The sequence below is a fragment of the Cherax quadricarinatus genome, chromosome 62, assembly GCF_038502225.1.
Source record: "Cherax quadricarinatus isolate ZL_2023a chromosome 62, ASM3850222v1, whole genome shotgun sequence".
In the NCBI taxonomy this organism is placed as follows: Eukaryota; Metazoa; Arthropoda; class Malacostraca; order Decapoda; family Parastacidae; genus Cherax; species Cherax quadricarinatus.
The window spans coordinates 1,623,908-1,639,240 of NC_091353.1; positions in this window are offsets into that span (position 1 = coordinate 1,623,908).

Below are 15,333 nucleotides of genomic sequence, written 5' to 3' on the forward strand. Positions count from 1 at the left end.
GCCCCCAATAAAAAGTAGGGGCGCCATTGGTACACTAAGGGAAAACACCATAAGTGTCCGGGGCCCAAGACTGTTCAACAGTCTCCCATCAAGCATTAGGGGAATTGCCAATAAGCCCCTGGCTGCCTTCAAGAGAGAGCTGGACAGATACCTAAAGTCAGTGCCGGATCAGCCGGGCTGTGGCTCGTACGTTGGACTGCGTGCGGCCAGCAGTAACAGCCTAGTTGATCAGGCCCTGACCCATCGGGAGGCCTGGTCATGGACCGGGCCGCGGGGGCGTTGATCCCCGGAATAACCTCCAGGTAACCTCCAGGTAACACCAGCTCTCCCACACCAGCTCTCCCACACCATCTCTCCCACACCAGCTCTCCCACACAACCTCTAGCTATCCATCCCTTAACACAATATTTTCTTCTTCACCATCCATCCCACCAACAACACAATCCCTCACCAGTCGTCTCTCTCCATCCGTTCCCTCACCCTCTCTCACCACTCCCCTCCATTATCACTTCTTCGTCAACCCTCTTCCATCACCATCCCCTTCTCTATCCATTTTCGATTAAGCCTCCCGACCCTCCCCTCTCCATCCCCCACCCATCATTAAACAACCCACGCCCATCCTTCCCCCCCTCCCAGTAGCCTGAGGTTTGGACCAGGAGATACAACATGACAGACCGTACCAAGGATATATTATGCACCTCACACTCCGGTCAAGAGGCGTTAATATTACTTCCAAGCGACACACAGTGTCTGGATATCAAATATAGTGATGGTAGTAACTGTTCTGACCAACAGTGATGGTAGTAACTGTTCTGACCAACAGTGATGGTAGTAACTGTTCTGACCAACAGTGATGGTAGTAACTGTTCTGACCAACAGTGATGGTAGTAACTGTTCTTACCAACAGTGATGGTAGTAACTGTTCTGACCAACAGTGATGGTAGTAACTGTTCTGACCAACAGTGATGGTAGTAACTGTCCTGACAAACAGTAATGGTAGTAACTGTTCTGACCAACAGTGATGGTAGTAACTGTTCTTACCAACAGTGATGGTAGCAACAGTTCTGACCAACAGTGATGGTAGTAACTGTTCTGACCAACAGTGATGGTAGAAACTGTTCTTACCAACAGTGATGGTAGTAACTGTTCTGACCAACAGTGATGGTAGTAACTGTTCTTACCAACAGTGATGGTAATAACTGTTCTGACCAACAGTGATGGTAGTAACTGTTCTGACCAACAGTGATGGTAATAACTGTTCTTACCAACAGTGATGGTAGTAACTGTTCTTACCAACAGTGATGGTAGTAACTGTTCTGACCAACAGTGATGGTAGTAACTGTTCTTACCAACAGTGATGGTAGTAACTGTTCTGACCAACAGTGATGGTAGTAACTGTTCTGGCCAACAGTGATGGCAGTAACTGTTCTTACCAACAGTGATGGTAGTAAGTATTCTTACCAACAGTGATGGTAGTAACTGTTCTGACCAACAGTGATGGTAGTAACTGTTCTGACCAACAGTGATGATAGTAACAGTCCTGACTAACAGTATGGTAGTAACTGTTCTTACCAACAGTGATGGTAGTAACTGTTCTTACCAACAGTGATGGTAGTAACTGTTCTGACCAACAGTGATGGTAGTAACTGTTCTGACCAACAGTGACCAACAGTGATGGTAGTAACTGTTCTGACCAACAGTGATGGTAGTAACTGTTCTGACAAACAGTGATGGTAGTAACTGTTCTGACTGTTCTGACCAACAGTGATGGTAGTAACTGTTCTGACCAACAGTGATGGTAGTAACTGTTCTGACCAACAGTGATGGTAGTAACTGTTCTGACCAACAGTGATGGTAGTAACTGTTCTTACCAACAGTGATGGTAATAACTGTTCTTACCAACAGTGATGGTAACTGTTCTGACCAACAGTGATGGTAGTAACTGTTCTGACCAACAGTGATGGTAGTAACTATTATGACCAACAGGGATGGTAGTAACTGTTCTGACCAACAGTGATGGTAGTAACTGTTAGTCACTGTTCTGACCAACAGTGATGGTAGTAACTGTTCTGACCAACAGTGATGGTAGTAACTGTTCTGACAAATAGTGATGGTAGTAGCTGTTCTGACCAACAGTGATGGTAGTAACTGTTCTGACCAACAGTGATGGTAGTAACTGTTCTGACCAACAGTGATGGTAGTAACTGTTCTTACCAACAGTGATGGTAGTAACTGTTCTTACCAACAGTGATGGTAGTAACTGTTCTTACCAACAGTGATGGTAGTAACTGTTCTGACCAACAGTGATGGTAGTAACTGTTCTGACCAACAGTGATGGTAGTAACTGTTCTGACCAACAGTGATGGTAGTAACTGTTCTTACCAACAGTGATGGTAGTAACTGTTATAACCAACAGTGATGGTAGTAACTGTTCTGACCAACAGTGATGGTAGTAACTGTTCTGACCAACAGTGATGGTAGTAACTGTTCTTACCAACGGTGAGGGTAGTAACTGTTCTGAGCAACAGTGATGGTAGTAACTGTTCTGACCAACAGTGATGGTAGTAACTGTTCTGACCAACAGTGATGGTAGTAACTGTTCTGACCAACAGTGATGGTAGTAACTGTTCTGACCAACAGTGATGGTAGTAACTGTTCTCACCAACAGTGATGGTAGTAACTGTTCTTACCAACAGTGATGGTAACTGTTCTGACCAACAGTGATGGTAGTAACTGTTCTGACCAACAGTGATGGTAGTAACTATTATGACCAACAGGGATGGTAGTAACTGTTCTGACCAACAGTGATGGTAGTAACTGTTCTTACCAACAGTGATGGTAGTCACTGTTCTGACCAACAGTGATGGTAGTAACTGTTCTGACCAACAGTGATGGTAGTAACTGTTCTGACAAATAGTGATGGTAGTAGCTGTTCTGACCAACAGTGATGGTAGTAACTGTTCTGACCAACAGTGATGGTAGTAACTGTTCTGACCAACAGTGATGGTAGTAACTGTTCTTACCAACAGTGATGGTAGTAACTGTTCTTACCAACAGTGATGGTAGTAACTGTTCTGACCAACAGTGATGGTAGTAACTGTTCTGACCAACAGTGATGGTAGTAACTGTTCTTACCAACAGTGATGGTAGTAACTGTTCTGACCAACAGTGATGGTAGTAACTGTTCTGACCAACAGTGATGGTAGTAACTGTTCTGACCAACAGTGATGGTAGTAATTGTTCTTACCAACAGTGATGGTAGTAACTGTTCTGACCAACAGTGATGGTAGTAACTGTTCTTACCAACAGTGATGGTAGTAACTGTTCTGACCAACAGTGATTGTAGTAACTATCCCAGCCAACAGTAATTGTAGTAACTATCCCAACCAACAGTGATGATAGTAATAGTCCTGACTAACAGTATGGTAGTAACTATCCCAACCAACAGTGATGATAGTAATAGTCCTGACTAACAGTATGGTAGTAACTATCCACACCAATAATAATGGTAGTAACTAGTAGTATAAAAATCCCACCAGCACTTCGCCTAGCTTATTTACCCTAGAAAGGTAGAGAGAGGTTTGCCCATGCCCGGATTCTCACACTTTCACCGCCCCTTGCCCTGCATCCGCCCCTTCCTACCCCTCCAACGCCCCCTCCTGCCACCTAATTACCCTGAGGGACTCCAGGTCACTACCTACTTAGGTCTCTCCTCTCTAGGGAATCATACCTCCACCTACCACTTACATTTTCCTTGAATTTATCCTTGACCTCATAATATTTATCTCTAATTTAATTCTTTGCTGAGAGTTAATGCTCTATATAGTATTGATTTGTTGTTGACCTTTAATGATTATTTTAGTTTCACATTAAAAGCTCACCTTTCAGACATACCACATATATGTACTTGTAGTAAATAAGATATTATTATTATTATTATTATTATTATTATTATTATTATTATTATTATTATTATTATTATTATTATTATTATTATTATTATTATTATTACTGTTATTATTATTATTATTATTATTATTATTATTATTATTATTATTATTATTATTATTATTATTATTATTATTATTATTATTATTATTATTATTATTGTTAACATACTGATAAGTGAAATATATTCCATATATTTAAAGTCACATAGTTTATACATAATGAAAAATATCACATCAATAATTTAAACATCACATTTCTTTACTGGAAGTTCATAACTTCCATATGTTAATTAAAGAACTTAAGGATTTAGTTCTTTCATCAAGGTTCACTCTCCATACACCATCACATAGATCTGCAGTGAGTCACATAGACCTGCAGTGAGTCACATAGATCTGCAGTGAGTCACATAGATCTGCAGTGAATCACATAGATGTGTTGCGAATCACATAGATCTGCAGTGAGTCACATAGACCTGCAGTGAGTCACATAGATCTGCAGTGAGTCACATAGATCTGCAGTGAATCACATAGATATGTTGCGAATCACATAGACCTGCAGTGAGTCACATAGATCTGCAGTGAGTCACATAGATCTGCAGTGAATCACATAGATCTGCAGTGAGTCACATAGATCTGCAGTGAGTCACATAGATCTGCAGTGAGTCACATAGATCTGCAGTGAATCACATAGATCTGCAGTGAGTCACATAGATCTGCAGTGAGTCACATAGATCTGCAGTGAGGCACATAGATCTGCAGTGAATCACATAAATCTGCAGTGAGTCACATAAATCTGCAGTGAGTCACATAGATCTGCAGTGAGTCACATAGATCTGCAGTGAATCACATAGATATGTTGCGAATCACATAGATCTGCAGTGAATCACATAGATCTGCAGTGAATCACATAGATCTGCAGTGAATCACATAGATATGTTGCGAATCACATAGATCTGCAGTGAATCACATAGATATGTTGCGAATCACATAGATCTGCAGTGAATCACATAGATATGTTGCGAATCACATAGATCTGCAGTGAATCACATAGATCTGCAGTGAATCACATAGATATGTTGCGAATCACATAGATCTGCAGCGAAACACTTAGATATGCAGCGAATCACATAGATATGTTGCGAATCACATAGATCTGCAGCGAATCACATAGATATGCAGCGAATCACATAGATATGTTGCGAATCATAAAGAGCGACATCAGCAAGTTTGCCGATGACACCAAAATAGGCCGTCGAATTCATTCTGACGAGGACATTCGAGCACTCCAGGAAGATTTGAATAGACTGATGCAGTGGTCGGAGAAGTGGCAGATGCAGTTTAATATAGACAAATGCAAAGTTCTAAATGTTGGACAGGACAATAACCATGCCACATATAAACTAAATAATGTAGATCTTAATATTACGGATTGCGAAAAAGATTTAGGAGTTCTGGTTAGCAGTAATCTGAAACCAAGACAACAGTGCATAAGTGTTCGCAATAAAGCTAATAGAATCCTTGGCTTCATATCAAGAAGCATAAATAATAGGAGTCCTCAGGTTGTTCTTCAACTCTATACATCCTTGGTTAGGCCTCATTTAGATTATGCTGCACAGTTTTGGTCACCGTATTACAGAATGGATATAAATCCTCTGGAAAATGTACAAAGGAGGATGACAAAGTTGATCCCATGTATCAGACATCTTCCCTATGAGGATAGACTAAGGGCCCTGAATCTGCACTCTCTAGAAAGACGTAGAATTAGGGGGGATATGATTGAGGTGTATAAATGGAAGACAGGAATAAATAAAGGGGATGTAAATAGTGTGCTGAAAATATCTAGCCTAGACAGGACTCGCAGCAATGGTCGGAAAAATTCAGATTCAGGAAGGATATAGGAAAGTACTGGTTTGGTAATAGAGTTGTGGATGAGTGGAACAAACTCCCGAGTACAGTTATAGAGGCCAGAACGTTGTGTAGCTATAAAAATAGGTTGGATAAATACATGAGTGGATGTGGGTGGGTGTGAGTTGGACCTGACTAGCTTGTGCTACCAGGTCGGTTGCAGTGTTCCTCCCTTAAGTCAATGTGACCTGACGTGACTAGGTTGGGTGCATTGGCTTAAGCCGGTAGGAGACTTGGACCTGCCTCGCATGGGCCAGTAGGCCTGCTGCAGTGTTCCTTCGTTCTTATGTTCTTATGAATCACATAGATCTGCAGCGAATCACATAGATCTGCAGCGAATCACATAGATATGTTGCGAATCACATAGATATGCAGCGAATCACATAGATATGTTGCGAATCACATATATATGCAGCAAATCACATAGATATGCAGCGAATCACATAGATCTGCAGCGAATCACATAGATCTGCAGCGAATCACATATATATGTTGCGAATCACATAGATATGCAGCGAATCACATAGATATGTTGCGAATCACATATATATGCAGCGAATCACATAGATATATTGCGAATCACATAGATATGCAGCGAATCATATAGATATACAGCGAATCACATAGATATGCAGCGAATCACATAGATATACAGCGAATCACATAGATATACAGCGAATCACATAGATATGCAGCGAATCACATAGATATACAGCGAATCACATAGATATACAGCGAATCACATAGATATGCAGCGAATCACATAGATATGCAGCGAATCACATATATATACAGCGAATCACATAGATATGCAGCGATTCACATAGATCTGCAGCGAATCACATAGATATGCAGCGAATCACATATATATACAGCGAATCACATAGATATGCAGCGAATCACATATATATACAGCGAATCACATAGATATGTTGCGAATCACATAGATCTGCAGCGAATCACATAGATCTGCAGCGAATCACATAGATATGTTGCGAATCACATAGATATGCAGCGAATCACATAGATATGTTGCGAATCACATATATATGCAGCGAATCACATAGATATGCAGCGAATCACATAGATCTGCAGCGAATCACATAGATCTGCAGCGAATCACATATATATGTTGCGAATCACATAGATATGCAGCGAATCACATAGATATGTTGCGAATCACATATATATGCAGCGAATCACATAGATATATTGCGAATCACATAGATATGCAGCGAATCATATAGATATACAGCGAATCACATAGATATGCAGCGAATCACATAGATATACAGCGAATCACATAGATATACAGCGAATCACATAGATATGCAGCGAATCACATAGATATACAGCGAATCACATAGATATACAGCGAATCACATAGATATGCAGCGAATCACATAGATATGCAGCGAATCACATATATATACAGCGAATCACATAGATATGCAGCGAATCACATAGATCTGCAGCGAATCACATAGATATGCAGCGAATCACATATATATACAGCGAATCACATAGATATGCAGCGAATCACATAGATCTGCAGCGAATCACATAGATATGCAGCGAATCACACAGATCTGCAGCGAATCACACAGATCTGCAGCGAATCACATAGATATGCAGCGAATCACATAGATATGCAGCGAATCACATAGATCTGCAGCGAATCACATACATCTGCAGCGAATCACACAGATCTGCAGCGAATCACATAGATCTGCAGCGAATCACATAGATATGCAGCGAATCACATAGATCTGCAGCGAATCACATAGATCTGCAGCGAATCACACAGATCTGCAGCGAATCACATAGATCTGCAGCGAATCACATAGATATGCAGCGAACCACATAGATCTGCAGCGAATCACATAGATCTGCAGCGAATCACACAGATCTGCAGCGAATCACATAGATCTGCAGCGAATCACATAGATATGCAGCGAATCACATAGATATACAGCGAATCACATAGATATGCAGCGAATCACATAGATCTGCAGCGAATCACATAGATCTGCAGCGAATCACACAGATCTGCAGCGAATCACATAGATCTGCAGCGAATCACATAGATATGCAGCGAATCACATAGATCTGCAGCGAATCACATAGATCTGCAGCGAATCACACAGATCTGCAGCGAATCACATAGATCTGCAGCGAATCACATAGATCTGCAGCGAATCACACAGATCTGCAGCGAATCACATAGATCTGCAGCGAATCACATAGATCTGCAGCGAATCACATAGATCTGCAGCGAATCACACAGATCTGCAGCGAATCACATAGATCTGCAGCGAATCACATAGATCTGCAGCGAATCACATAGATCTGCTTCGAATCACATAGATCTGCAGCGAATCACATAGATATGCAGCGAATCACATAAATCTGCAGCGAATCACATAGATCTGCAGCGAATCACACAGATCTGCAGCGAATCACATAGATCTGCAGCGAATCACATAGATATGCAGCGAATCACATAGATCTGCAGCGAATCACATAGATCTGCAGCGAATCACATAGATCTGCAGCGAATCACATAGATATGCAGCGAATCACATAGATATACAGCGAATCACATAGATATGCAGCGAATCACATAGATCTGCAGCGAATCACATAGATATGCAGCGAATCACAGATCTGCAGCGAAACCCGAATATTTTTGTGTTTTAGTTCCTTATTAAAGACTCACTTTCCATACTGTGCCCGGTGACCTGGCTGACAGAGTTCCCGCTTCACACGCGGAGGGCCCGGGTTCGATTCCCGGCGAGGTAGAAACATTTCGACGCGTATTTCACCTATTGTCCTGTTCACCTAACAGCAAGTAGGTACCTGGGTGTTAGTCGACTGGTGTGGGTGGCATCCTGGGGGACAAGCTTGAGGACCATAATGGAAATAAGTTAGACAGTCCTTGATGACGCACTGACTTTATTGGGTTATCCTGGGTGGCTAACCCCCCGGGGTTAAAAATCCGAATGAAATTTCTCTATTTTCCAAGAGATCATAAGGATCAAACCAGAATTTCACAGAATTATTATGTAACAAAGGGTCAGAAATTCTCCATTTACGCCACAAAATCTAATATTAATTACAAACTTTATATAATAATGTATTCACGACACGTTCTGTGTAAACTTCAACATTTATTTTTATTAATACGTGTATTTACTTGCGTCGTCATCAATGTATAATTTCATTCGTTGATGTCTAGATCTTTATTTACTTATGGATTATTGATTTTCGTAATCCGGAATTAGTACGTTTCGTTATTTGACGATGAATGAGATGAATCCGTACTTAAACTTTCGTTCAAGAGACATGTTTGAATCTTCTCCCACAGGAGAAGGAGGAGGAAGAAGAAAGGGGGGAGAAGAGGAAGAGGAGGTGAAGTAGGAGCAGGAGGAGAAGCAGAAGAAGCAGGAGGAAACGGGGGAGGAGGACGTGAAGCAGGAAGTGAAGGTGAAGCTGGGGAGGGGGAGGAGAAGGATGAGGAGGAAGAGGAGGTGAAGGAGGAAGAGGAGGAGGAGAAGGAAGCGAAACATTCGTGTTCCAACTGGTTTCATTTCTCTTGTACATCACAGAAACCACAGGTTTCCCCAATTAGTTATTTCAAAACTCATTTGGAATAATTACATCAAAATTTGGAATAATTACATCAAAATTTGGAATAATTACATCAAAATTTTGAATAATTACATCAAAATTTGGAATAATTACATCAAAATTTGGAATAATTACATCAAAATTTGGAATAATTACATCAAAATATCAATCAGCCTTCAAATTCAGCTTGGTCAGTCCCGGGAAACACAAGACGATCATCTCAGTGTTCTCCTGCTAAGATGTTCTTCACAGCATCCAACACAAACTGTCTTCACCTTTCAGGTCTACCTTGAAGAGGCCCAGTGAAGAGGCGGAGCCAGGCGCTGTGACTCGACCCCTGCAACCACAAACAGGTGTGTAGAAATAGACGAGAACACACACACACACACACACACACACACACACACAGTTGGAAGTTGAAGACACAGATGAATCACAGGGATGTTAGGAAGTATTTCTTCAGCCACAGAGTAGTCAGTAAGTGGAATAGCTTGGGAAGCGATGTAGTGGAGGCAGGATCCATACATAGCTTTAAGCAGAGGTATGATAAAGCTCACGGCTCAGGGAGAGTGACCTAGTAGCGATCAGTGAAGAGGCGGGGCCAGGAGCTCGGACTCGATCCCCGCAACCTCAACTAGGTGAGTACAACTGAGTACACACACTCACACATACACACACACACACACACACACACACATACACACACACACACACACACATACACACACACATACACACACACACTCACTCTCACACAAATTAATATTTAGTTACATTAACATTAACAATAATACTTTGTCTAACAGGAATGTAGATAAATGGTTCAGAGAACCGACAAGTTGATAAATTAGACACATGTGTAACACTTGGGTATCTTTAATAAGGAAACGTTTCGCCACACAGTGACTTCATCAGTCCATACAAAGGAGAATGGTGATGAGTCAGGTGACATCATCGTTTCTCCCTGGCACGTTCAGTCTCAACTGTATCAGGTGACATCAACGTTTCTCCCTGGCACGTTCAGTCTCAACTGTATCAGGTGACATCAACGTTTCTCCCTGGCACGTTCAGTCTCAACTGTATCAGGTGACATCAACGTTTCTCCCTGGCACGTTCAGTCTCAACTGTATCAGGTGACATCAACGTTTCTCCCTGGCACGTTCAGTCTCAACTGTATCAGGTGACATCAACGTTTCTCCCTGGCACGTTCAGTCTCAACTGTATCAGGTGACATCAACGTTTCTCCCTGGCACGTTCAGTCTCAACTGTATCAGGTGACATCAACGTTTCTCCCTGGCACGTTCAGTCTCAACTGTATCAGGTGACATCAACGTTTCTCCCTGGCACGTTCAGTCTCAACTGTATCAGGTGACATCAACGCATCATATTAAAATAGATTCCTTCTCCCTGAAAGTGTTAATAAAAGAAATCAACTTTTCTGTACTCGACTGAAGAAGCCTACTGTGTGGGCGAAACGTTTCGAAATAAAGATACCTAACTGTTGCATATGTGTCTTACCTAACAACCTGTCGGTATTTTATACCATTTTATTGTTCACAAGGTTAGTGGTTGTTGCTATCCAGTCGAAATATTTCTCTCTCTCTCTCTCTCTCTCTCTCTCTCTCTCTCTCTCTCTCTCTCTCTCTCTCTCTCTCTCTCTCTCTCTCTCTCTCTCTCTCTTTTACACAGGGTTCGACAAGGTTAGGTTAAGGATCCCTAGCTTTATTGACAAGCTATTTACAGGTTAAGGATTCCTAACTTTATTGACAAGCTAAGAGCTGTTACCTACATCAGCTCATTTGGATGTATTTTTATTGTTGTGAGACATACAAGTAGGGAACAGGATGAAGATGGTGCCATCTGTGAACCACCTGTGTACCATCTGTGGGCCAGCATTTTCATTTGAACAATTGACTTCATCTCGTTGACATCATAATGCTGTACGAATGTGTTCCAGATTAGTCATCCTGGGGATAAATGATCTCAGATGAAGTGATTTTCTGGAGAAGGGTACAGCCAGAGTGAAGTTGCTGCTGGCTGCCCGTCTTGTGGTATAAAAGCTTGCTTCTCGCTGTCCTCTCTCTCTCTCTCTCTCTCTTATCGAGTTTGTATTGTTATGAAGGCTTAGATTCAGTAAATTCTTTATCAGTATTGTCCCAGAAACTCTTAAGTTCTTTCTCTATTTCCTCGAGAGTGAGCCTATAATAAGCGTCCCACACCTAATCATTAGACGATTATTTTTATCCAATCCCCTTCTGAAAAGTCACCTCCTCAATTCATTTACAATTCTTAATAGTTTACGTAACCCAGATAATAGCTTCTTGAAAATAGACTACTCAGTCTTCGGTTTTCGTATGCCCTAGTTTGTATGTAAAACTATAGTTATTCTCAATAAAGTGTATTTTTTGTTAATATTTTCAATAAGAAATAATGTAAATCCAATTAATCCGTTCCAGACACTTATAAATTATTAACAAAAATACATTTTATATAGAATAACATAGTTTTACCTACAAACTAGGGTGTACGAAAACCGAGGTTTCACTTACATCTTTCCAAACTATTTACTAAATTACTCAAATGACTGAGTTGTCTTTCAGAAGTTAAATTATCTTCCAAAGTTTTAGTTAAACTGCATTGTATAACTTTCTTTACCACAAACGGGAGATTTAGTCTCGTCTGCTCGTATGCTGGTTCACAGTCATCCACAGACCCAACAAGTACACGATTTCCTACTATACATTTATTTAAATTATACAGAGGTTCTCAACTTCTGTTTGAATCCCCCAGTGGTTTATTTTCCAAGTAATAACTCGTCCGTAACTCTTCATTCCACAAACATTCACATGAAAAAGAAGACAGTTATAATCAGAATGAAACCTACGAATAGTTAGTCCTTCCTCCTGAACTTCAAGACGTGATGAAGACTCCATTTTACAAAGCAAATTTTGTTTCTATTGAGTACGGTATAATATACAATTAGAGTGATTGACATATGTAACTAATTGACAGAAAACGCCCTTGCTATAGAAAGCATTTCTGGCATTACAAAGTATTACGTATTGGGTGGGATGCAAAGGCGTGAGGCGCTCTAGAGGTGGAATGGAGAGGTGTGAGCCGCTCTAGAGGTGGAATGGAGATGTGTGAGCCGCTCTAGAGGTGGAATGCAGAGGTGTGAGTCACTCTAGAGGTGGGATGCAGAGGTGTGAGCCGCTCTAGAGGTGGAATGGAGAGGTGTGAGCCGCTCTAGAGGTGGAATGGAGAGGTGTGAGCCGCTCTAGAGGTGGAATGCAGAGGTGTGAGGCGCTCTAGAGGTGGAATGGAAAGGTGTGACCAGCTCTAGAGGCGGAATGCAGAGGTGTGAGCCGCTCTAGAGGTGGAATGGAGAGGTGTGAGCCGCTCTAGAGGTGGAATGCAGAGGTGTGAGCCGCTCTAGAGGTGGAATGCAGAGGTGTGAGGCGCTCTAGAGGTGGAATGGAAAGGTGTGACCCGCTCTAGAGGCGGAATGCAGAGGTGTGAGCCGCTCTAGAGGTGGAATGGAGAGGTGTGAGGCGCTCTAGAGGTGGAATGCAGAGGTGTGAGCCGCTCTAGAGGTGGAATGCAGAGGTGTGAGGCGCTCTAGAGGTGGAATGGAGAGGTGTGAGGCGCTCTAGAGGTGGAATGCAGAGGTGTGACCCGCTCTAGAGGCGGAATGCAGAGGTGTGAGCCGCTCTAGAGGTGGAATGGAGAGGTGTGAGGCGCTCTAGAGGTGGAATGCAGAGGTGTGACCCGCTCTAGAGGTGGAATGCAGAGGTGTGAGCCGCTCTAGAGGTGGAATGGAGAGGTGTGACCCGCTCTAGAGGTGGAATGCAGAGGTGTGACCCGCTCTAGAGGCGGAATGCAGAGGTGTGAGCCGCTCTAGAGGTGGAATGGAGAGGTGTGAGGCGCTCTAGAGGTGGAATGCAGAGGTGTGACCCGCTCTAGAGGTGGAATGCAGAGGTGTGAGCCGCTCTAGAGGTGGAATGGAGAGGTGTGACCCGCTCTAGAGGTGGAATGAAGAGGTGTGAGCCGCTCTAGAGGTGGAATGCAGAGGTGTGAGGCGCTCTAGAGGTGGAATGGAGAGGTGTGATCCGCTCTAGAGGTGGAATGCAGAGGTGTGAGCCGCTCTAGAGGTGGAATGGAGAGGTATGAGCCGCTCTAGAGGTGGGATGCAGAGGTGTGACCCGCTCTAGAGGTGGAATGCAGAGGTGAGAGCCGCTCTAAAGGTGGAATGCTAACAAATCTGGTATTATAGAGGGTCATGGGTTATATCCTTCACCACTTGCCAGACGTACGATGACTCAAATAATTGCCCACAAAGCGTCAGTAAAAACCTGTTACTTATCGAAATCAAGGAAATCCATAACAATTACTAATTTCTGTTCTAGTTACGTTGCTATTTGTAAGTAAGTAAATACGTAGGATATAAATAAACATGAAGATAATTATATATTCGCAATTACTACGTCAACAATTATTTTGTTTCTTTAATAATTCCTCAAAATGATCGATGATTATGTTACAATATACATATCAATGTCCTCCTGCCGATGGATAACCAGTTCCTTCAGGGAAGACTAATCTGTTTATTTGTGGATATTTTAAGTTATTTAATAAGTTTGTCTTCCTAGCTTATTTTAAATGTAATCTCTCTTTCTTAGTGTCCATTTACATGTGTCTAAATAAGTGATGTCAACTTGACATTCCTTATGATAATCGTATTGGATTCCACTGGTGAAACAAACATTACCACTATAGGTTCTGCTTCTCCAGTGTCACTAAATTTGATCCTAAAAACATTCTTGCTTTATCACTAGATACATTTGGTTTATTACAGCTCAGATTCTTATATGAATATGAATAGCTAAGAGGTAAGAATAGACTTAATCCGTCAGCAAGACCTCTTATTAGAAATTTAACTCCACTGTTATTCAATTGTTGAACGAACGTAATCAATACACATTCTAAAATCTTTAACGATATTTGAATTTATTGTCTGGACATCCTGACCAACAGTGATGGTAGTAACTGTCCTGACCAACAGTGTTGGTAGTAACTGTCCTGACCAACAGTGTTGGTAGTAACTGTCCTGACCAACAGTGATGGTAGTAACTGTCCTGACCAACAGTGTTGGTAGTAACTGTCCTGACCAACAATGTTGGTAGTAACTGTCCTGACCAACAGTGTTGGTAGTAACTGTCCTGAGCAACAGTGTTGGTAGTAACTGTCCTGACCAACAATGTTGGTAGTAACTGTCCTGACCAACAATGTTGGTAGTAACTGTCCTGACCAACAGTGTTGGTAGTAACTGTCCTGACCAACAATGTTGGTAGTAACTGTCCTGACCAACAATGTTGGTAGTAACTGTCCTGACCAACAGTGTTGGTAGTAACTGTCCTGACCAACAGTGTTGGTAGTAACTGTCCTGACCAACAGTGTTGGTAGTAACTGTCCTGAGCAACAGTGATGGTAGTAACTGTCCTGACCAACAGCGTTGGTAGTAACTGTCCTGACCAACAGTGTTGGTAGTAACTGTCCTGAGCAACAGTGTTGGTAGTAACTGTCCTGACCAACAGTGTTGGTAGTAACTGTCCTGAGCAACAGTGATGGTAGTAACTGTCCTGACCAACAGTGTTGGTAGTAACTGTCCTGAGCAACAGTGATGGTAGTAACTGTCCTGACCAACAGTGTTGGTAGTAACTGTCCTGAGCAACAGTGTTGGTAGTAACTGTCTTGACCAACAATGTTGGTAGTAACTGTCCTGACCAACAGTGTTGGTAGTAACTGTCCTGACCAACAGTGATGGTAGTAACTGTCCTGACCAACAGTG